Below are 24,909 nucleotides of genomic sequence, written 5' to 3'. Positions count from 1 at the left end.
AGTCACCATGCTCACCTTCCTAAATGGGAGTAATGTCTGAAACAGTCTACGCTTTGATCGTCCCTGGAAGACCAGTAGTATTTTCCGAAGCACATTTGGAGGCATACTGTAATCTGTGGACTATCAGATTGTTGATGAAACGCAAAAATTGCATCGGGATTGAATACAACAGTCACCATGCGCTCTTTCCTCCATGGGAGTAATTTCTCAAACAGTCTACGATTTGATCGTTCCCTTGAAGACCAGTAGTAGTTTCCGATGCACATCTGGAGGCATTCTGTAATCTGTGGACTATCAGAGTGTTGATGAAACACAGTTATTGCATCGGGATTCAATACAACAGTCACAATGCTTACTTTCCTCATGGGAGCAGTGTCTCAAACAGTCTACGCTTTGATCGTTCCCTGGAAGACCAGTAGTAGTTTCCGATGCACATCTGGAAGCATTCTGTAGTCTGTGGACTATCTGAGTGTTGATGAAACACAGAAATAGCATCGGGATTGAATACAACAGTCACCACGCGCACTTTCCTCCATGGGAGTAATGTCTCAAACAGTCTATGCTTTGAACGTTCCCTTGAAGACCAGTAGTAGTTTCCGATGCACATCTGGAGGCATTCTGTAACCTGTGGACTATCAGAGAGTTGCTGAAACACAGAAATTGCATCGGGATTGAATACAAGAGTCACCATGCGCACTCTCCTCCATGGAGTAATGTCTCTAACAGTCTACGCTTTGATCGTTCCCTGGAAGACCAGTAGTAGTTACCGATGCCCATCTGGAGGCATTTTGTAATCTGTGGACTGTCAGAGTGTTGATGAAACACAGAAATTGCATCGGGATTGAATACATCAGTCACCATGCTCACTTTCCTTCATCGGAGTAATGTCTCTAACAGTCTACGCTTTGATCATTCCCTGGAAGACCAGTAGTCGTTTCCGATGCACATCTGGAGGCATTCTGTACTCTGTGGACTATCAGAGTGATGATGAAACACAGAAATTGCATCGGGATTGAATACAACAGTCACCATGCGCACTTTCCTCCATGGGAGTAGTGTCACAAACAGTCTACGTTTTGATCGTTCCCTGGAAGATCAGAAGTAGTTTCCGATGCACATCTGAAGGCATTCTGTAATCTGTGGACTATCAGAGTGTTGCTGATACACAGAAATTGCATCGGGATTGAATACAACAGTCACCATGTTCACTTTCCTCCATGGGAGGAATGTCGAAGACAGTCTACGCTTTGATCATTCCCTGGAAGACCAGTAGTAGTTTCCGATTCACATCTGGAGGCATTCTGTAATCTGTGGACTATCTGAGTGTTAATGAAACACAGAAATTGCATGGGGATTGAATACAACAGTCACCATGCGCACCTTCCTCCATGGGAGTAATGTCTGAAACAGTCTACGCTTTGATCGTTCCCTGGAAGACCAGTAGTATTTTCCGAAGCACATTTGGAGGCATACTGTAATCTGTGGACTATCAGATTGTTGATGAAACACAGAAATTGCATCGGGACTGAATACAACAGTCACCATGCGCTCTTTCCTCCATGGGAGTAATTTCTCAAACAGTCTACGATTTGATCGTTCCCTTGAAGACCAGTAGTAGTTTCCGATGCACATCTGGAGGCATTCTGTAATCTGTGGACTATCAGAGTGTTGATGAAACACAGTTATTGCATCGGGATTCAATACAACAGTCACAATGCGCACTTTCCTCATGGGAGCAGTGTCTCAAACAGTCTACGCTTTGATCGTTCCCTGGAAGACCAGTAGTAGTTTCCGATGCACATCTGGAAGCATTCTGTAGTCTGTGGCCTATCTGAGTGTTGATGAAACACAGAAATTGCATCGGGATTGAATACAACAGTCACCACGCGCACTTTCCTCCATGGGAGTAATGTCTCAAACAGTCTACGCTTTGAACGTTCCCTTCAAGACCAGTAGTAGTTTCCGATGCACATCTGGAGACATTCTGTAACCTGTGGAATATCAGAGAGTTGATGAAACACAGAAATTGCATCGGGATTGAATACAACAGTCACCACGCGCACTTTCCTCCATGGGAGTAATGTCTCAAACAGTCTACGCTTTGAACGTTCCCTTCAAGACCAGTAGTAGTTTCCGATGCACATCTGGAGGCATTCTGTAACCTGTGGACTATCAGAGAGTTGATGAAACACAGAAATTGCATCGGGATTGAATACAACAGTCACCATGCGCACTCTCCTCCATGGGAGTAATGTCTCTAACAGTCTACGCTTTGATCGTTCCCTGGAAGACCAGTAGTAGTTACCGATGCCCATCTGGAGGCATTTTGTAATCTGTGGACTGTCAGAGTGTTGATGAAACACAGAAATTGCATCGGGATTGAATACATCAGTCACCATGCTCACTTTCCTTCATCGGAGTAATGTCTCTAACAGTCTACGCTTTGATCATTCCCTGGAAGACCAGTAGTAGTTTCCGATGCACATCTGGAGGCATTCTGTACTCTGTGGACTATCAGAGTGATGATGAAACACAGAAATTACATCGGGATTGAATACAACAGTCACCATGCGCACTTTCCTCCATGGGAGTAGTGTCACAAACAGTCTACGTTTTGATCGTTCCCTGGAAGATCAGAAGTATTTTCCGATGCACATCTGAAGGCATTCTGTAATCTGTGGACTATCAGAGTGTTGCTGAAACACAGAAATTGCATCGGGATTGAATACAACAGTCAAAATGCGCAATTTCCTCCATGGGAGGAATGTCTAAGACAGTCTACGCTTTGATCATTCCCTGGAAGACCAGTAGTAGTTTCCGATTCACATCTGGAGGCATTCTGTAATCTGTGGACTATCTGAGTGTTAATGAAACACAGAAATTGCATGGGGATTGAATACAACAGTCACCATGCGCACCTTCCTCCATGGGAGTAATGTCTCAAACAGTCCACGATTTGAACGTTCCCTTGAAGACCAGTAGTAGTTTCCGATGCACACCTGGTGGCATTCTGTAATCTGTGGACTATCAGAGTGTTGATGAAACACAGAAATTGCATCGGGATTGAATACAACAGTCACCATGCGCACTTTCCTCCATAAAAGTAAAGTCTCAAACAGTCTACGTTTTGATCGTTCCCTGGAAGACCAGTAGTAGTTTCCGAAGCACATCTGGAGGCGTTCTGTAACCTGTGGACTGTCAGAGTGTTGATGAAACACACAAATTGCATCGGGATTGAATACAACAGTCACCTAGCGTACTTTCCCCCATGGGAGTAATGTCTCAAACAGTCTAATCTTTGATCGTTCCCTGGAAGACCACTAGTAGTTTCCGATGCACATCTGGAGGCATTCTGTAATCTGTGGAGTATCAGAGTGTTGATGAAACACAGAAATTGCATCGGGATTGAATACAACAGTCACCATGCTCACCTTCCTAAATGGGAGTAATGTCTGAAACAGTCTACGATTTGATCGTTCCCTGGAAGACCAGTAGTAGTTTCCGAGGCACATCTGGAAGCATTCTGTAGTCTGTGGACTATCGGAGTTTTGATGAAACACAGAAATTGCATCCGGATTGAATACAACAGTCAGCATGCGCACTTTCCTCCATGGGAGTAAGGTCTCAAACACTCTACGCTTTGATCGTTCGATGGAAGACCAGTAGTAGTTTACGATGCACATCTCGTGGCATTCTGTAATCTGTGGACTATCAGAGTGTTGATGAAACACAGAAATTGCATCGGGATTGAATACAACAATCACCATGCGCACTTTCCTCCATGGGAGTAATATCTCAAACAGTCTACCCTTTGATCATTCCCTGGAAGACCAGTAGTAGTTTTCGATTCACATCTGGAGGCATTCTGTAATATGTGGACTATCTGAGTGTTGATGAAACACAGAAATTGCATCGGGATTGAATACAACAGTCTCCACGCGCACTTTCCACCATGGGAGTAATGTCTCAAACAGTCTACGCTTTGAACGTTCCCTTGAAGACCGGTAGTAGTTTCCGATGCACATCTGGAGGCATTCTGTAACCTGTGGAGTATCAGAGTGTTGATGAAACACATAAATTGCATCGGGATTGAATACAACAGTCACCATGCGCACTTCAATCCACGGTAGTAATGTCTAAAACTGTCTACGCTTTGATCATTCCCTGGAAGACCAGTAGTACTTTCCGATTCACATGTGGAGGCATTCTGTAACCTGTGGACTGTCAGAGTGTTGATGAAACACAGAAATTGCATCGGGATTGAATACAATAGTCACCATGCGCACTTTCCTCCATGGGAGTAGTGTCTCAAACAGTCTACGTTTTGATCGTTCCCTGGAAGATCGGAAGTAGTTTCCGATGCACATCTGAAAGCATTCTGTAATCTGTGGACTATCAGAGTGTTGCTGAAACACAGAAATTGCATCGGGATTGAATACAACAGTCAGCATGAGCACTTTCCTCCATGGGAGCAATGTCTCAAACAGTCTACGCTTTGATCGTTCCCTGGAAGAACAGTAGTAGTTTCCGATGCACATCTGGAGGCATTCTGTAATCTGTGGACTATCAGAGTGTTGATGAAACACAGAAATTGCATCGGGATTGAATACAACAGTCACCATGCGCACTTTCCTCCATAAAAGTAAAGTCTCAAACAGTCTACGTTTTGATCGTTCCCTGGAAGACCAGTAGTAGTTTCCGAAGCACATCTGGAGGCATTCTGAAACCTGTGGACTGTCAGAGTGTTGATGAAACACAGAAATTGCATCGGGATTGAATACAACAGTCACCATGCGTACTTTCCCCCATGGGAGTAATGTCTCAAACAGTCTAATCTTTGATCGTTCCCTGGAAGACCACTAGTAGTTTCCTATGCACATCTGGAGGTATTCTGTAATCTGTGGAGTATCAGAGTGTTGATGAAGCACAGAAATTGCATCGGGATTGAATACAACAGTCACCATGCGCACTTTCCTCCATAAAAGTAAAGTCTCAAACAGTCTACGTTTTGATCGTTCCCTGGAAGACCAGTAGTAGTTTCCGAAGCACATCTGGAGTCATTCTGTAACCTGTGGACTGTCAGAGTGTTGATGAAACACAGAAATTGCATCGGGATTGAATACAACAGTCACCATGCGTACTTTCCCCCATGGGAGTAATGTCTCAAACAGTCTAATCTTTGATCGTTCCCTGGAAGACCACTAGTAGTTTACGATGCACATCTGGAGGCATTCTGTAATCTGTGGAGTATCAGAGTGTTGATGAAACACAGAAATTGCATCGGGATTGAATACAACAGTCACCATGCTCACCTTCCTAAATGGGAGTAATGTCTGAAACAGTCTACGCTTTGATCGTTCCCTTGAAGACCGGTAGTAGTTTCCGATTCACATCTGGAGGCATTCTGTAACCTGTGGAGTATCAGAGTGTTGATGAAACACATAAATTGCATCGGGATTGAATACAACAGTCACCATGCGCACTTCAATCCATGGTAGTAATGTCTAAAACTGTCTACGCTTTGATCATTCCCTGGAAGACCAGTAGTAGTTTCCGATTCACATCTGGAGGCATTCTGTAACCTGTGGACTGTCAGAGTGTTGATGAAACACAGAAATTGCATCGGGATTGAATACAACAGTCACCATGCGCACTTTCCTCCATGGGAGTAGTGTCTCAAACAGTCTACGTTTTGATCGTTCCCTGAAAGATCGGAAGTAGTTTCCGATGCACATCTGAAGGCATTCTGTAATCTGTGGACTATCAGAGTGTTGCTGAAACACAGAAATTGCATCGGGATTGAATACAACAGTCAGCATGAGCACTTTCCTCCATGGGAGCAATGTCTCAAACAGTCTACGCTTTGATCGTTCCCTGGAAGACCAGTAGTAGTTTCCGATGCACATCTGGAGGCATTCTGTAATCTGTGGACTATCAGAGTGTTGATGAAACACAGAAATTGCATCGGGATTGAATACAACAGTCACCATGCGCACTTTCCTCCATAAAAGTAAAGTCTCAAACAGTCTACGTTTTGATCGTTCCCTGGAAGACCAGTAGTAGTTTCCGAAGCACATCTGGAGGCATTCTGTAACCTGTGGACTGTCAGAGTGTTGATGAAACACAGAAATTGCATCGGGATTGAATACAACAGTCACCATGCGTACTTTCCCCCATGGGAGTAATGTCTCAAACAGTCTAATCTGTGATCGTTCCCTGGAAGACCACTAGTAGTTTCCGATGCACATCTGGAGGCATTCTGTAATCTGTGGAGTATCAGAGTGTTGATGAAACACAGAAATTGCATCGGGATTGAATACAACAGTCACCATGCTCACCTTCCTAAATGGGAGTAATGTCTGAAACAGTCTACGCTTTGATCGTTCCCTGGAAGACCAGTAGTATTTTCCGAAGCACATTTGGAGGCATATTGTAATCTGTGGACTATCAGATTGTTGATGAAACACGGAAATTGCATCAGGATTGAATACAACAGTCACAATGCGCACTTTCCTCCATGGGGGTTATTCTCAAACAGTCTACGCTTTGTTCGTTCGCTGGAAGACCAGTAGTAGTTTCCGATGCACATCTGGAGGCATTCTGTAATCTGTGGACCTCCAAAGTGTGGGTTGAAACTCAGATCTTGCATCGGGATTTAATACAACAGTCACCATGCGCACTTTCCTCCATGGGAGTAATGTCTCTAACAGTCTAAGATTTGATCATTCCCTGGAAGACCAGTAGTAGTTTCCGATGCACATCTGGAGGCATTCTGTAATCTGTGGACTATCTCAGTGTTGATGAAACACGGAAATTGCATCGGGATTGAAAACAACAGTCACCATGCGCTCTTTCCTCCATGGGAGTAATTTCTCAAACAGTCTACGATTTGATCGTTCCCTGGAAGACCAGTAGTAGTTTCCGAGGCACATCTGGAAGCATTCTGTAGTCTGTGGACTATCGGAGTTTTGATGAAACACAGAAATTGCATCGGGATTGAATACAACAGTCAGCATGCGCACTTTCCTCCATGGGAGTAAGGTCTCAAACAGTCTACGCTTTGATCGTTCGATGGAAGGCCAGTAGTAGTTTACGATGCACATCTCGTGGCATTCTGTAATCTGTGGACTATCAGAGTGTTGATGAAACACAGAAATTGCATCGGGATTGAATACAACAATCACCATGCGCACTTTCCTCCATGGGAGTAATATCTCAAACAGTCTACCCTTTGATCATTCCCTGGAAGACCAGTAGTAGTTTTCGATTCACATCTGGAGGCATTCTGTAATATGTGGACTATCTGAGTGTTGATGAAACACAGAAATTGCATCGGGATTGAATACAACAGTCTCCACGCGCACTTTCCTCCATGGGAGTAATGTCTCAAACAGTCTACGCTTTGAACGTTCCCTTGAAGACCGGTAGTAGTTTCCGATGCACATCTGAACGCATTCTGTAACCTGTGGAGTATCAGAGTGTTGATGAAACACATAAATTGCATCGGGATTGAATACAACAGTCACCATGCGCACTTCAATCCACGGTAGTAATGTCTAAAACTGTCTACGCTTTGATCATTCCCTGGAAGACCAGTAGTAGTTTCCGATTCACATCTGGAGGCATTCTGTAACCTGTGGACTGTCAGAGTGTTGATGAAACACAGAAATTGCATCGGGATTGAATACAACAGTCACCATGCGTACTTTCCTCCATGGGAGTAATGTCTCAAACAGTCTAATCTTTGATCGTTCCCTGGAAGACCACTAGTAGTTTCCGAAGCACATTTGGAGGCATTCTGTAATCTGTGGAGTATCAGAGTGTTGATGAAACACAGAAATTGCATCGGGATTGAATACAACAGTCACCATGCTCACCTTCCTAAATGGGAGTAATGTCTGAAACAGTCTACGCTTTGATCGTTCCCTGGAAGACCAGTAGTATTTTCCGAAGCACATTTGGAGGCATACTGTAATCTGTGGACTATCAGATTGTTGATGAAACACAGAAATTGCATCGGGATTGAATACAACAGTCACCATGCGCACTTTCCTCCATGGGGGTTATTCTAAAACAGTCTACGCTTTGTTCGTTCCCTGGAAGACCAGTAGTAGTTTCCGATACACATCTGGAGGCATTCTGTAATCTGTGGACCTTCAAAGTGTGGATTGAAACACAGAAATTGCATCGGGATTGAATAAAACAGTCACCATGCGCACTTTCCTCCATGGGAGTAATGTCTCAAACAGTCTACGCTTTGATCGTTCCCTGGAAGACCAGTAGTAGTTTACGATGCACATCTCGTGGCATTCCGTAATCTGTGGACTATCAGAGTGTTGATGAAACACAGAAATTGCATCGGGATTGAATACAACAATCACCATGCGCACTTTCCTCCATGGGAGTAATATCTCAAACAGTCTACCCTTTGATCATTCCCTGGAAGACCAGTAGTAGTTTTCGATTCACATCTGGAGGCATTCTGTAATATGTGGACTATGTGAGTGTTGATGAAACACAGAAATTGCATCGGGATTGAATACAACAGTCTCCACGCGCACTTTCCTCCATGGGAGTAATGTCTCAAACAGTCTACGCTTTGAACGTTCCCTTGAAGACCGGTAGTAGTTTCCGATGCACATCTGGAGGCATTCTGTAACCTGTGGAGTATGAGAGTGTTGATGAAACACATAAATTGCATCGGGATTGAATACAACAGTCACCATGCGCACTTCAATCCACGGTAGTAATGTCTAAAACTGTCTACGCTTTGATCATTCCCTGGAAGACCAGTAGTAGTTTCCGATTCACATCTGGAGGCATTCTGTAACCTGTGGACTGTCAGAGTGTTGATGAAACACAGAAATTGCATCGGGATTGAATACAACAGTCACCATGCGTACTTTCCTCCATGGGAGTAATGTCTCAAACAGTCTAATCTTTGATCGTTCCCTGGAAGACCACTAGTAGTTTCCGAAGCACATTTGGAGGCATTCTGTAATCGGTGGAGTATCAGAGTGTTGATGAAACACAGAAATTGCATCGGGATTGAATACAACAGTCACCATGCTCACCTTCCTAAATGGGAGTAATGTCTGAAACAGTCTACGCTTTGATCGTTCCCTGGAAGACCAGTAGTATTTTCCGAAGCACATTTGGAGGCATTCTGTAATCTGTGGACTATCAGATTGTTGATGAAACACAGAAATTGCATCGGGATTGAATACAACAGTCACCATGCGCACTTTCCTCCATGGGAGTAATATCTCAAACAGTCTACCCTTTGATCATTCCCTGGAAGACCAGTAGTACTTTTCGATTCACATCTGGAGGCATTCTGTAATCTGTGGACTATCTGAGTGTTGATGAAACACAGAAATTGCATCGGGATTGAATATAACAGTCAACACGCGCACTTTCCTCCATGGGAGTAATGTCTCAAACAGTCTACGCTTTGAACGTTCCCTTGAAGACCAGTAGTAGTTTCCGATGCTCATCTGGAGGCATTCTGTAACGTGTGGAGTATCAGAGTGTTGATGAAACACATAAATTGCATCGGGATTGAATACAACAGTCACCATGCGCACTTCCCTCCACGGTAGTAAGGTCTAAAACTGTCTACGCTTTGATCATTCCCTGGAAGACCAGTAGTAGTTTCCGATTCACATCTGGAGGCATTCTGTAACCTGTGGACTGTCAGAGTGTTGATGAAACACAGAAATTGCATCGGGATTGAATACAACAGTCACCATGCGCACTTTCCTCCTTGGGAGTAATGTCTCAAACAGTCTAATCTTTGATCGTTCCCTGGAAGACCACTAGTAGTTTCCGAAGCACATTTGGAGGCATTCTGTAATCTGTGGAGTATCAGAGTGTTGATGAAACACAGAAATTGCATAAGGATTGAATACAACAGTCACCATGCTCACCTTCCTAAATGGGAGTAATGTCTGAAACAGTCTACGATTTGATCGTTCCCTGGAAGACCAGTAGTATTTTCCGAAGCACATTTGGAGGCATACTGTAATCTGTGGACTATCAGATTGTTGATGAAACACAGAAATTGCATCGGGATTGAATACAACAGTCACCATGCGCACTTTCCTCCATGGGGGTTATTCTCAAACAGTCTACGCTTTGTTCGTTCCTTGGAAGACCAGTAGTAGTTTCTGATACACATCTGGAGGCATTCTGTAATCTGTGGACCTTCAAAGTGTGGATTGAAACACAGAAATTGCATCGGGATTTAGTACAACAGTCACCATGCGCACTTTCCTCCATGGGAGTAATGTCTCTAACAGTCTACGAATTGATCATTCCCTGGAAGACCAGTAGTAGTTTCCGATGCACATCTGGAGGCATTCTGTAATCTGTGGACTATCTCAGTGTTGATGAAACACGGAAATTGCATCGGGATTGAATACAACAGTCACCATGCGCTCTTTCCTCCATGGGAGTAATTTCTCAAACAGTCTACGATTTGATCGTTCCCTTGAAGACCAGTAGTAGTTTCCGATGCACATCTGGAGGCATTCTGTAATCTGTGGACTATCAAAGTGTTGATGAAACACAGTTATTGCATCGGGATTCAATACAACAGTCACAATGCGCACTTTCCTCATGGGAGCAGTGTCTCAAACAGTCTACGCTTTGATCGTTCCCTGGAAGACCAGTAGTAGTTTCCGATGCACATCTGGAAACATTCTGTAGTCTGTGGACTATCGGAGTTTTGGTGAAACACTGAAATTGCTTCGGGATTGAATACAACAGTCACCATGCGCACTTTCCTCCATGGGAGTAATGTCTCAAACAGTCTACGCTTTGATCGTTCCCTGGAAGACCAGTAGTAGTTTACGATGCACATCTCGTGGCATTCTGTAATCTGTGGACTATCAGAGTGTTGATGAAACACAGACATTGCATCGGGATTGAATACAACAATTACCATGCGCACTTTCCTCCATGGGAGTAATGTCTCAAACAGTCTACGCTTTGAACGTTCCCTTGAAGACCAGTAGTAGTTTCCGATGCTCATCTGGAGGCATTCTGTAACCTGTGGAGTATCAGAGTGTTGATGAAACACATAAATTGCATCGGGATTGAATACAACAGTCACCATGCGCACTTCCCTCCACGGTAGTAAGGTCTAAAACTGTCTACGCTTTGATCATTCCCTGGAAGACCACTAGTAGTTTCCGATTCACATCTGGAGGCATTCTGTAACCTGTGGACTGTCAGAGTGTTGATGAAACACAGAAATTGCATCGGGATTGAATACAACAGTCACCATGCGCACTTTCCTCCTTGGGAGTAATGTCTCAAACAGTCTAATCTTTGATCGTTCCCTGGAAGACCACTAGTAGTTTCCGAAGCACATTTGGAGGCATTCTGTAATCTGTGGAGTATCAGAGTGTTGATGAAACACAGAAATTGCATAAGGATTGAATACAACAGTCACCATGCTCACCTTCCTAAATGGGAGTAATGTCTGAAACAGTCTACGATTTGATCGTTCCCTGGAAGACCAGTAGTATTTTCCGAAGCACATTTGGAGGCATACTGTAATCTGTGGACTATCAGATTGTTGATGAAACACAGAAATTGCATCGGGATTGAATACAACAGTCACCATGCGCACTTTCCTCCATGGGGGTTATTCTCAAACAGTCTACGCTTTGTTCGTTCCTTGGAAGACCAGTAGTAGTTTCTGATACACATCTGGAGGCATTCTGTAATCTGTGGACCTTCAAAGTGTGGATTGAAACACAGAAATTGCATCGGGATTTAGTACAACAGTCACCATGCGCACTTTCCTCCATGGGAGTAATGTCTCTAACAGTCTACGAATTGATCATTCCCTGGAAGACCAGTAGTAGTTTCCGATGCACATCTGGAGGCATTCTGTAATCTGTGGACTATCTCAGTGTTGATGAAACACGGAAATTGCATCGGGATTGAATACAACAGTCACCATGCGCTCTTTCCTCCATGGGAGTAATTTCTCAAACAGTCTACGATTTGATCGTTCCCTTGAAGACCAGTAGTAGTTTCCGATGCACATCTGGAGGCATTCTGTAATCTGTGGACTATCAAAGTGTTGATGAAACACAGTTATTGCATCGGGATTCAATACAACAGTCACAATGCGCACTTTCCTCATGGGAGCAGTGTCTCAAACAGTCTACGCTTTGATCGTTCCCTGGAAGACCAGTAGTAGTTTCCGATGCACATCTGGAAACATTCTGTAGTCTGTGGACTATCGGAGTTTTGGTGAAACACTGAAATTGCATCGGGATTGAATACAACAGTCACCATGCGCACTTTCCTCCATGGGAGTAATGTCTCAAACAGTCTACGCTTTGATCGTTCCCTGGAAGACCAGTAGTAGTTTACGATGCACATCTCGTGGCATTCTGTAATCTGTGGACTATCAGAGTGTTGATGAAACACAGACATTGCATCGGGATTGAATACAACAATTACCATGCGCACTTTCCTCCATGGGAGTAATATCTCAAACAGTCTACCCTTTGATCATTCCCTGGAAGACCAGTAGTAGTTTTTGATTCACATCTGGAGGCATTCTGTAATCTGTGGACTATCTGAGTGTTGATGAAACACAGAAATTGCATCGGGATTGAATACAACAGTCACCACGCGCACTTTCCTCCATGGGAGTAATGTCTCAAACAGTCTACGCTTTGAACGTTCCCTTGAAGACCAGTAGTAATTTCCGATGCACATCTGGAGGCATTCTGTAATCTGTGGACTATCAGAGTGTTGATGAAACACAGAAATTGCATCGGGATCGAATACAACAGTCACCATGCGCACTCTCCTCCATGGGGGTAATTTCTCTAACAGTCTACGGTTTGATCGTTCCCTGGAAGACCACTAGTAGTTTCCGATGCACATTTGGAGGCATTCTGTAATCTGTGGAGTATCAGAGTGTTGATGAAACACAGAAATTGCATCGGGATTGAATACAACAGTCACCATGCTCACCTTCCTAAATGGGAGTAATGTCTGAAACAGTCTACGCTTTGATCGTTCCCTGGAAGACCAGTAGTATTTTCCGAAGCACATTTGGAGGCATACTGTAATCTGTGGACTATCAGATTGTTGATGAAACACAGAAATTGCATCGGGATTGAATACAACAGTCACCATGCGCACTTTCCTCCATGGGGGTTATTCTCAAACAGTCTACGCTTTGTTCGTTCCCTGGAAGACCAGTAGTAGTTTCCGATCTACATCTGGAGGCATTCTGTAATCTGTGGACCTTCAAAGTGTGGATTGAAACACAGAAATTGCATCGGGATTTAGTACAACAGTCACCATGCGCACTTTCCTCCATGGGAGTAATGTCTCTAACAGTCTACGATTTGATCATTCCCTGGAAGACCAGTAGTAGTTTCCGATGCACATCTGGAGGCATTCTGTAATCTGTGGACTATCTCAGTGTTGATGAAACACGGAAATTGCATCGGGATTGAATACAACAGTCACCATGCGCTCTTTCCTCCATGGGAGTAATTTCTCAAACAGTCTACGATTTGATCGTTCCCTTGAAGACCAGTAGTAGTTTCCGATGCACATCTGGAGGCATACTGTAATCTGTGGACTATCAAAGTGTTGATGAAACACAGTTATTGCATCGGGATTCAATACAACAGTCACAATGCGCACTTTCCTCATTGGAGCAGTGTCTCAAACAGTCTACGCTTTGATCGTTCCCTGGAAGACCAGTAGTAGTTTCCGATGCACATCTGGAAGCATTCTGTAGTCTGTGGACTGTCAGAGTGTTGATGAAACACAGAAATTGCATCGGGATTGAATACAACAGTCACCATGCGTACTTTCCTCCATGGGAGTAATGTCTCAAACAGTCTAATCTTTGATCGTTCCCTGGAAGACCACTAGTAGTTTCCGAAGCACATTTGGAGGCATTCTGTAATCTGTGGAGTATCAGAGTGTTGATGAAACACAGAAATTGCATCGGGATTGAATACAACAGTCACCATGCTCACCTTCCTAAATGGGAGTAATGTCTGAAACAGTCTACGCTTTGATCGTTCCCTGGAAGACCAGTAGTATTTTCCGAAGCACATTTGGAGGCATACTGTAATCTGTGGACTATCAGATTGTTGATGAAACACAGAAATTGCATCGGGATTGAATACAACAGTCACCATGCGCACTTTCCTCCATGGGGGTTATTCTAAAACAGTCTACGCTTTGTTCGTTCCCTGGAAGACCAGTAGTAGTTTCCGATACACATCTGGAGGCATTCTGTAATCTGTGGACCTTCAAAGTGTGGATTGAAACACAGAAATTGCATCGGGATTGAATAAAACAGTCACCATGCGCACTTTCCTCCATGGGAGTAATGTCTCAAACAGTCTACGCTTTGATCGTTCCCTGGAAGACCAGTAGTAGTTTACGATGCACATCTCGTGGCATTCCGTAATCTGTGGACTATCAGAGTGTTGATGAAACACAGAAATTGCATCGGGATTGAATACAACAATCACCATGCGCACTTTCCTCCATGGGAGTAATATCTCAAACAGTCTACCCTTTGATCATTCCCTGGAAGACCAGTAGTAGTTTTCGATTCACATCTGGAGGCATTCTGTAATATGTGGACTATGTGAGTGTTGATGAAACACAGAAATTGCATCGGGATTGAATACAACAGTCTCCACGCGCACTTTCCTCCATGGGAGTAATGTCTCAAACAGTCTACGCTTTGAACGTTCCCTTGAAGACCGGTAGTAGTTTCCGATGCACATCTGGAGGCATTCTGTAACCTGTGGAGTATGAGAGTGTTGATGAAACACATAAATTGCATCGGGATTGAATACAACAGTCACCATGCGCACTTCAATCCACGGTAGTAATGTCTAAAACTGTCTACGCTTTGATCATTCCCTGGAAGACCAGTAGTAGTTTCCGATTCACATCTGGAGGCATTCTGTAACCTGTGGACTGTCAGAGTGTTGATGAAACACAGAAATTGCATCGGGATTGAATACAACAGTCACCATGCGTACTTTCCTCCATGGGAGTAATGTCTCAAACAGTCTAATCTTTGATCGTTCCCTGGAAGACCACTAGTAGTTTCCGAAGCACATTTGGAGGCATTCTGTAATCGGTGGAGTATCAGAGTGTTGATGAAACACAGAAATTGCATCGGGATTGAATACAACAGTCACCATGCTCACCTTCCTAAATGGGAGTAATGTCTGAAACAGTCTACGCTTTGATCGTTCCCTGGAAGACCAGTAGTATTTTCCGAAGCACATTTGGAGGCATTCTGTAATCTGTGGACTATCAGATTGTTGATGAAACACAGAAATTGCATCGGGATTGAATACAACAGTCACCATGCGCACTTTCCTCCATGGGAGTAATATCTCAAACAGTCTACCCTTTGATCATTCCCTGGAAGACCAGTAGTACTTTTCGATTCACATCTGGAGGCATTCTGTAATCTGTGGACTATCTGAGTGTTGATGAAACACAGAAATTGCATCGGGATTGAATATAACAGTCAACACGCGCACTTTCCTCCATGGGAGTAATGTCTCAAACAGTCTACGCTTTGAACGTTCCCTTGAAGACCAGTAGTAGTTTCCGATGCTCATCTGGAGGCATTCTGTAACGTGTGGAGTATCAGAGTGTTGATGAAACACATAAATTGCATCGGGATTGAATACAACAGTCACCATGCGCACTTCCCTCCACGGTAGTAAGGTCTAAAACTGTCTACGCTTTGATCATTCCCTGGAAGACCAGTAGTAGTTTCCGATTCACATCTGGAGGCATTCTGTAACCTGTGGACTGTCAGAGTGTTGATGAAACACAGAAATTGCATCGGGATTGAATACAACAGTCACCATGCGCACTTTCCTCCTTGGGAGTAATGTCTCAAACAGTCTAATCTTTGATCGTTCCCTGGAAGACCACTAGTAGTTTCCGAAGCACATTTGGAGGCATTCTGTAATCTGTGGAGTATCAGAGTGTTGATGAAACACAGAAATTGCATAAGGATTGAATACAACAGTCACCATGCTCACCTTCCTAAATGGGAGTAATGTCTGAAACAGTCTACGATTTGATCGTTCCCTGGAAGACCAGTAGTATTTTCCGAAGCACATTTGGAGGCATACTGTAATCTGTGGACTATCAGATTGTTGATGAAACACAGAAATTGCATCGGGATTGAATACAACAGTCACCATGCGCACTTTCCTCCATGGGGGTTATTCTCAAACAGTCTACGCTTTGTTCGTTCCTTGGAAGACCAGTAGTAGTTTCTGATACACATCTGGAGGCATTCTGTAATCTGTGGACCTTCAAAGTGTGGATTGAAACACAGAAATTGCATCGGGATTTAGTACAACAGTCACCATGCGCACTTTCCTCCATGGGAGTAATGTCTCTAACAGTCTACGAATTGATCATTCCCTGGAAGACCAGTAGTAGTTTCCGATGCACATCTGGAGGCATTCTGTAATCTGTGGACTATCTCAGTGTTGATGAAACACGGAAATTGCATCGGGATTGAATACAACAGTCACCATGCGCTCTTTCCTCCATGGGAGTAATTTCTCAAACAGTCTACGATTTGATCGTTCCCTTGAAGACCAGTAGTAGTTTCCGATGCACATCTGGAGGCATTCTGTAATCTGTGGACTATCAAAGTGTTGATGAAACACAGTTATTGCATCGGGATTCAATACAACAGTCACAATGCGCACTTTCCTCATGGGAGCAGTGTCTCAAACAGTCTACGCTTTGATCGTTCCCTGGAAGACCAGTAGTAGTTTCCGATGCACATCTGGAAACATTCTGTAGTCTGTGGACTATCGGAGTTTTGGTGAAACACTGAAATTGCTTCGGGATTGAATACAACAGTCACCATGCGCACTTTCCTCCATGGGAGTAATGTCTCAAACAGTCTACGCTTTGATCGTTCCCTGGAAGACCAGTAGTAGTTTACGATGCACATCTCGTGGCATTCTGTAATCTGTGGACTATCAGAGTGTTGATGAAACACAGACATTGCATCGGGATTGAATACAACAATTACCATGCGCACTTTCCTCCATGGGAGTAATGTCTCAAACAGTCTACGCTTTGAACGTTCCCTTGAAGACCAGTAGTAGTTTCCGATGCTCATCTGGAGGCATTCTGTAACCTGTGGAGTATCAGAGTGTTGATGAAACACATAAATTGCATCGGGATTGAATACAACAGTCACCATGCGCACTTCCCTCCACGGTAGTAAGGTCTAAAACTGTCTACGCTTTGATCATTCCCTGGAAGACCACTAGTAGTTTCCGATTCACATCTGGAGGCATTCTGTAACCTGTGGACTGTCAGAGTGTTGATGAAACACAGAAATTGCATCGGGATTGAATACAACAGTCACCATGCGCACTTTCCTCCTTGGGAGTAATGTCTCAAACAGTCTAATCTTTGATCGTTCCCTGGAAGACCACTAGTAGTTTCCGAAGCACATTTGGAGGCATTCTGTAATCTGTGGAGTATCAGAGTGTTGATGAAACACAGAAATTGCATAAGGATTGAATACAACAGTCACCATGCTCACCTTCCTAAATGGGAGTAATGTCTGAAACAGTCTACGATTTGATCGTTCCCTGGAAGACCAGTAGTATTTTCCGAAGCACATTTGGAGGCATACTGTAATCTGTGGACTATCAGATTGTTGATGAAACACAGAAATTGCATCGGGATTGAATACAACAGTCACCATGCGCACTTTCCTCCATGGGGGTTATTCTCAAACAGTCTACGCTTTGTTCGTTCCTTGGAAGACCAGTAGTAGTTTCTGATACACATCTGGAGGCATTCTGTAATCTGTGGACCTTCAAAGTGTGGATTGAAACACAGAAATTGCATCGGGATTTAGTACAACAGTCACCATGCGCACTTTCCTCCATGGGAGTAATGTCTCTAACAGTCTACGAATTGATCATTCCCTGGAAGACCAGTAGTAGTTTCCGATGCACATCTGGAGGCATTCTGTAATCTGTGGACTATCTCAGTGTTGATGAAACACGGAAATTGCATCGGGATTGAATACAACAGTCACCATGCGCTCTTTCCTCCATGGGAGTAATTTCTCAAACAGTCTACGATTTGATCGTTCCCTTGAAGACCAGTAGTAGTTTCCGATGCACATCTGGAGGCATTCTGTAATCTGTGGACTATCAAAGTGTTGATGAAACACAGTTATTGCATCGGGATTCAATACAACAGTCACAATGCGCACTTTCCTCATGGGAGCAGTGTCTCAAACAGTCTACGCTTTGATCGTTCCCTGGAAGACCAGTAGTAGTTTCCGATGCACATCTGGAAACATTCTGTAGTCTGTGGACTATCGGAGTTTTGGTGAAACACTGAAATTGCATCGGGATTGAATACAACAGTCACCATGCGCACTTTCCTCCATGGGAGTAATGTCTCAAACAGTCTACGCTTTGATCGTTCCCTGGAAGACCAGTAGTAGTTTACGATGCACATCTCGTGGCATTCTGTAATCTGTGGACTATCAGAGTGTTGATGAAACACAGACATTGCATCGGGATTGAATACAACAATTACCATGCGCACTTTCCTCCATGGGAGTAATATCTCAAACAGTCTACCCTTTGATCATTCCCTGGAAGACCAGTAGTAGTTTTTGATTCACATCTGGAGGCATTCTGTAATCTGTGGACTATCTGAGTGTTGATGAAACACAGAAATTGCATCGGGATTGAATACAACAGTCACCACGCGCACTTTCCTCCATGGGAGTAATGTCTCAAACAGTCTACGCTTTGAACGTTCCCTTGAAGACCAGTAGTAATTTCCGATGCACATCTGGAGGCATTCTGTAATCTGTGGACTATCAGAGTGTTGATGAAACACAGAAATTGCATCGGGATCGAATACAACAGTCACCATGCGCACTCTCCTCCATGGGGGTAATTTCTCTAACAGTCTACGGTTTGATCGTTCCCTGGAAGACCACTAGTAGTTTCCGATGCACATTTGGAGGCATTCTGTAATCTGTGGAGTATCAGAGTGTTGATGAAACACAGAAATTGCATCGGGATTGAATACAACAGTCACCATGCTCACCTTCCTAAATGGGAGTAATGTCTGAAACAGTCTACGCTTTGATCGTTCCCTGGAAGACCAGTAGTATTTTCCGAAGCACATTTGGAGGCATACTGTAATCTGTGGACTATCAGATTGTTGATGAAACACAGAAATTGCATCGGGATTGAATACAACAGTCACCATGCGCACTTTCCTCCATGGGGGTTATTCTCAAACAGTCTACGCTTTGTTCGTTCCCTGGAAGACCAGTAGTAGTTTCCGATCTACATCTGGAGGCATTCTGTAATCTGTGGACCTTCAAAGTGTGGATTGAAACACAGAAATTGCATCGGGATTTAGTACAACAGTCACCATGCGCACTTTCCTCCATGGGAGTAATGTCTCTAACAGTCTACGATTTGATCATTCCCTGGAAGACCAGTAGTAGTTTCCGATGCACATCTGGAGGCATTCTGTAATCTGTGGACTATCTCAGTGTTGATGAAACACGGAAATTGCATCGGGATTGAATACAACAGTCACCATGCGCTCTTTCCTCCATGGGAGTAATTTCTCAAACAGTCTACGATTTGATCGTTCCCTTGAAGACCAGTAGTAGTTTCCGATGCACATCTGGAGGCATACTGTAATCTGTGGACTATCAAAGTGTTGATGAAACACAGTTATTGCATCGGGATTCAATACAACAGTCACAATGCGCACTTTCCTCATTGGAGCAGTGTCTCAAACAGTCTACGCTTTGATCGTTCCCTGGAAGACCAGTAGTAGTTTCCGATGCACATCTGGAAGCATTCTGTAGTCTGTGGACTATCGGAGTTTTGATGAAACACTGAAATTGCATCGGGAGTGAATACAACAGTCACCATGCGCACTTTACTCCATGGGAGTAATGTCTCAAAGAGTCTACGCTTTGATCGTTCCCTGGAAGACCATTAGTAGTTTACGATGCACATCTCGTGGCAGTCTGTAATCTGTGGAATATCAGAGTGTTGATGAAACACAGACATTGCATCGGGATTGAATACAACAATTACCATGCGCACTATCCTCCATGGGAGTAATATCTCAAACAGTCTACCCTTTGATCATTCCCTGGAAGACCAGTAGTAGTTTTCGATTTACATCTGGAGGCATTCTGTAATCTGTGGACTATCTGAGTGTTGATGAAACACAGAAATTGCATCGGGATTGAATACAACAGTCACCACGCGCACTTTCCTCCATGTGAGTAATGTCTCAAACAGTCTACGCTTTGAACGTTCCCTTGAAGACCAGTAGTAATTTCCGATGCACATCTGGAGGCATTCTGTAACCTGTGGACTATCAGAGTGTTGATGAAACACAGAAATTGCATCGGGATCGAATACAACAGTCACCATGCGCACTCTCCTCCATGGGAGTAATGTCTCTAACAGTCTACGCTTTGATCGTTCCCTGGAAGACCACAAGTAGTTTCCGATGCACATTTGGAGGCATTCTGTAATCTGTGGAGTATCAGAGTGTTGATGAAACACAGAAATTGCATTGGGATTGAATACAACAGTCACCATGCTCACCTTCCTAAATGGGAGTAATGTCTGAAACATTCTACGCTTTGATCGTACCCTGGAAGACCAGTAGTATTTTCCGAAGCACATTTAAAGGCATACTGTATTCTGTGGACTATCAGATAGTTGATGAAACACAGAAATTGCATCGGGATTGAATACAACAGTCACCATGAGCACTTTCCTCCATGGGGGTTATTCTCAAACAGTCTACGCTGTGTTCGTTCCATGGAAGACCAGTAGTAGTTTCCGAAACACATCTGTAGGCATTCTGTAATCTGTGGACCTTCAAAGTGTGGATTGAAACACAGAAATTGCATCGGGATTTAATACAACAGTCACCATGCGCACTTTCCTCCATGGGAGTAATGACTCTAACAGTCTACGATTTGATCATTCCCTGGAAGACCAGTAGTAGTTTCCGATGCACATCTGGAGGCATTCTGTAATCTGTGGACTATCTCAGTGTTGATGAAACACGGAAATTGCATGGGGATTGAATACAACAGTCACCATGCGCTCTTTCCTCCATGGGAGTAATTTCTCAAACAGTCTACGATTTGATCGTTCCCTTGAAGACCAGTAGTAGTTTCCGATGCACATCTGGGGGCATTCTGTAATCTGTGGACTATCAGAGTGTTGATGAAACACAGTTATTGCATCGGGATTCAATACAACAGTCACAATGCGCACTTTCCTCATGGGAGCAGTGTCTCAAACAGTCTACGCTTTGATCGTTCCCTGGAAGACCAGTAGTAGTTTCCGATGCACATCTGGAAGCATTCTGTAGTCTGTGGACTATCGGAGTTTTGATGAAACACAGAAATTGCATCGGGATTGAATACAACAGTCACCATGCGCACTTTCCTCCATGGGAGTAATGTCTCAAACAGTCTACGCTTTGATCGTTCCCTGGAAGACCAGTAGTAGTTTACGATGCACATCTCGTGGCAGTCTGTAATCTGTGGACTATCAGAGTGTTGATGAAACACAGACATTGCATCGGGATAGAATACAACATTTACCATGCGCACTTTCCTCCATGGGAGTAATATCTCAAACAGTCTACCCTTTGATCATTCCCTGGAAGACCAGTAGTAGTTTTCGATTTACATCTGGAGGCATTCTGTAATCTGTGGACTATCTGAGTGTTGATGAAACACAGAAATTGCATCGGGATTGAATACAACAGTCACCACGCGCACTTTCCTCCATGTGAGTAATGTCTCAAACAGTCTACGCTTTGAACGTTCCCTTGAAGACCAGTAGTAATTTCCGATGCACATCTGGAGGCATTCTGTAACCTGTGGACTATCAGAGTGTTGATGAAACACAGAAATTGCATCGGGATCGAATACAACAGTCACCATGCGCACTCTCCTCCATGGGAGTAATGTCTCTAACAGTCTACGCTTTGATCGTTCCCTGGAAGACCACTAGTAGTTTCCGATGCACATTTGGAGGCATTCTGTAATCTGTGGAGTATCAGAGTGTTGATGAAACACAGAAATTGCATTGGGATTGAATACAACAGTCACCATGCTCACCTTCCTATATGGGAGTAATGTCTGAAACAGTCTACGCTTTGATCGTTCCCTGGAAGACCAGTAGTATTTTCCGAAGCACATTTGGAGGCATACTGTAATCTGTGGACTATCAGATTGTTGATGAAACACAGAAATTGCATCGGGATTGAATACAACAGTCACCATGCGCTCTTTCCTCCATGGGAGTAATTTCTCAAACAGTCTACGATTTGATCGTTCCCTTGAAGACCAGTAGTAGTTTCCGATGCACATCTGGAGGCATTCTGTAATCTGTGGACTATCAGAGTGTTGATGAAACACAGTTATTGCATCGGGATTCAATACAACAGTCACAATGCGCACTTTCCTCATGGGAGCAGTGTCTCAAACAGTCTACGCTTTGATCGTTCCCTGGAAGACCAGTAGTAGTTTCCGATGCACATCTGGAAGCATTCTGTAGTCTGTGGACTATCGGAGTTTTGATGAAACACAGAAATTGCATCGGGATTGAATACAACAGTCACCATGCGCACTTTCCTCCATGGGAGTAATGTCTCAAACAGTCTACGCTTTGATCGTTCCCTGGAAGACCAGTAGTAGTTTACGATGCACATCTCGTGGCATTCTGTAATCTGTGGACTATCAGAGTGTTGAAGAAACACAGAAATTGCATCGGGATTGAATACAACAATCACCATGCGCACTTTCCTCCATGGGAGTAATATCTCAAACAGTCTACCCTTTGATCATTCCCTGGAAGACCAGTAGTAGTTTTCGATTCACATCTGGAGGCATTCTGTAATCTGTGGACTATCTGAGTGTTGATGAAACACAGAAATTGCATCGGGATTGAATACAACAGTCACCACGCGCACTTTCCTCCATGGGAGTAATGTCTCAAACAGTCTACGCTTTGAACGTTCCCTTGAAGACCAGTAGTAGTTTCCGATGCACATCTGGAGGCATTCTGTAACCTGTGGACTATCAGAGTGTTGATGAAACACAGAAATTGCATCGGGATTGAATACAACAGTAACCATGCGCACTCTCCTCCATGGGAGTAATGTCTCTAACAGTCTACGCTTTGATCGTTCCCTGGAAGACCAGTAGTAGTTACCGATGCCCATCAGGAGGCATTTTGTAATCTGTGGACTGTCAGAGTGTTGATGAAACACAGAAATAGCATCGGGATTGAATACATCAGTCACCATGCTCACTTTCCTTCATGGGAGTAATGTCTCTAACAGTCTACGCTTTGATCATTCCCTGGAAGACCAGTAGTAGTTTCCGATGCACATCTGGAGGCATTCTGTACTCTGTGGACTATCAGAGTGATGATGAGACACAGATATTGCATCGGGATTGAATACAACAGTCACCATGCGCACTTTCCTCCATGGGAGGAATGTCTAAAACAGTCTACGCTTTGATCATTCCCTGGAAGACCAGTAGTAGTTTCCGATTCACATCTGGAGGCATTCTGTAATCTGTGGACTATCTGAGTGTTGATGAAACACAGAAATTGCATGGGGATTGAATACAACAGTCACCATGCGCACCTTCCTCCATGGGAGTAATGTCTCAAACAGTCCACGATTTGAACGTTCCCTTGAAGACCAGTAGTAGTTTCCGATGCACATCTGGAGGCATTCTGTAATCTGTGGACTATCAGAGTGTTAATGAAACACAGAAATTGCATCGGGATTGAATACAACAGTCACCATGCGCACTTCCCTCCATAAAAGTAAAGTCTCAAACAGTCTACGTTTTGATCGTTCCCTGGAAGACCAGTAGTAGTTTCCGAAGCACATCTGGAGGCATTCTGTAACCTGTGGACTGTCAGAGTGTTTATGAAACACAGAAATTGCATCTGGATTGAATACAACAGTCACCATGCGTACTTTCCCCCATGGGAGTAATGTCTCAAACAGTCTAATCTTTGATCGTTCCCTGGAAGACCACTAGTAGTTTCCGATGCACATCTGGAGGTATTCTGTAATCTGTGGAGTATCAGAGTGTTGATGAAACACAGAAATTGCATCGGGATTGAATACAACAGTCACCATGCGCACTTTGCTCCATAAAAGTAAAGTCTCAAACAGTCTACGTTTTGATCGTTCCCTGGAAGACCAGTAGTAGTTTCCGAAGCACATCTGGAGTCATTCTGTAACCTGTGGACTGTCAGAGTGTTGATGAAACACAGAAATTGCATCGGGATTGAATACAACAGTCACCATGCGTACTTTCCCCCATCGGAGTAATGTCTCAAACAGTCTAATCTTTGATCGTTCCCTGGAAGACCACTAGTAGTTTACGATGCACATCTGGAGGCATTCTGTAATCTGTGGAGTATCAGAGTGTTGATGAAACACAGAAATTGCATCGGGATTGAATACAACAGTCACCATGCTCACCTTCCTAAATGGGAGTAATGTCTGAAACAGTCTACGCTTTGATCGTCCCCTGGAAGACCAGTAGTATTTTCCGAAGCACAATTGGAAGCATACTGTAATCTGTGGACTATCAGATTGTTGATGAAACACAGAAATTGCATCGGGATTGAATACAACAGTCACAATGCGCACTTTCCTCCATGGGGGTTATTCTCAAACAGTCTACGCATTGTTCGTTCCCTGCAAGACCAGTAGTAGCTTCCGATGCACATCTGGAGGCATTCTGTAATCTGTGGACCTTCT

The sequence above is a fragment of the Schistocerca gregaria genome, unplaced genomic scaffold, assembly GCF_023897955.1.
Source record: "Schistocerca gregaria isolate iqSchGreg1 unplaced genomic scaffold, iqSchGreg1.2 ptg000077l, whole genome shotgun sequence".
Taxonomy (NCBI): Eukaryota; Metazoa; Arthropoda; class Insecta; order Orthoptera; family Acrididae; genus Schistocerca; species Schistocerca gregaria.
Note: the sequence above shows the minus strand (reverse complement) of the source record.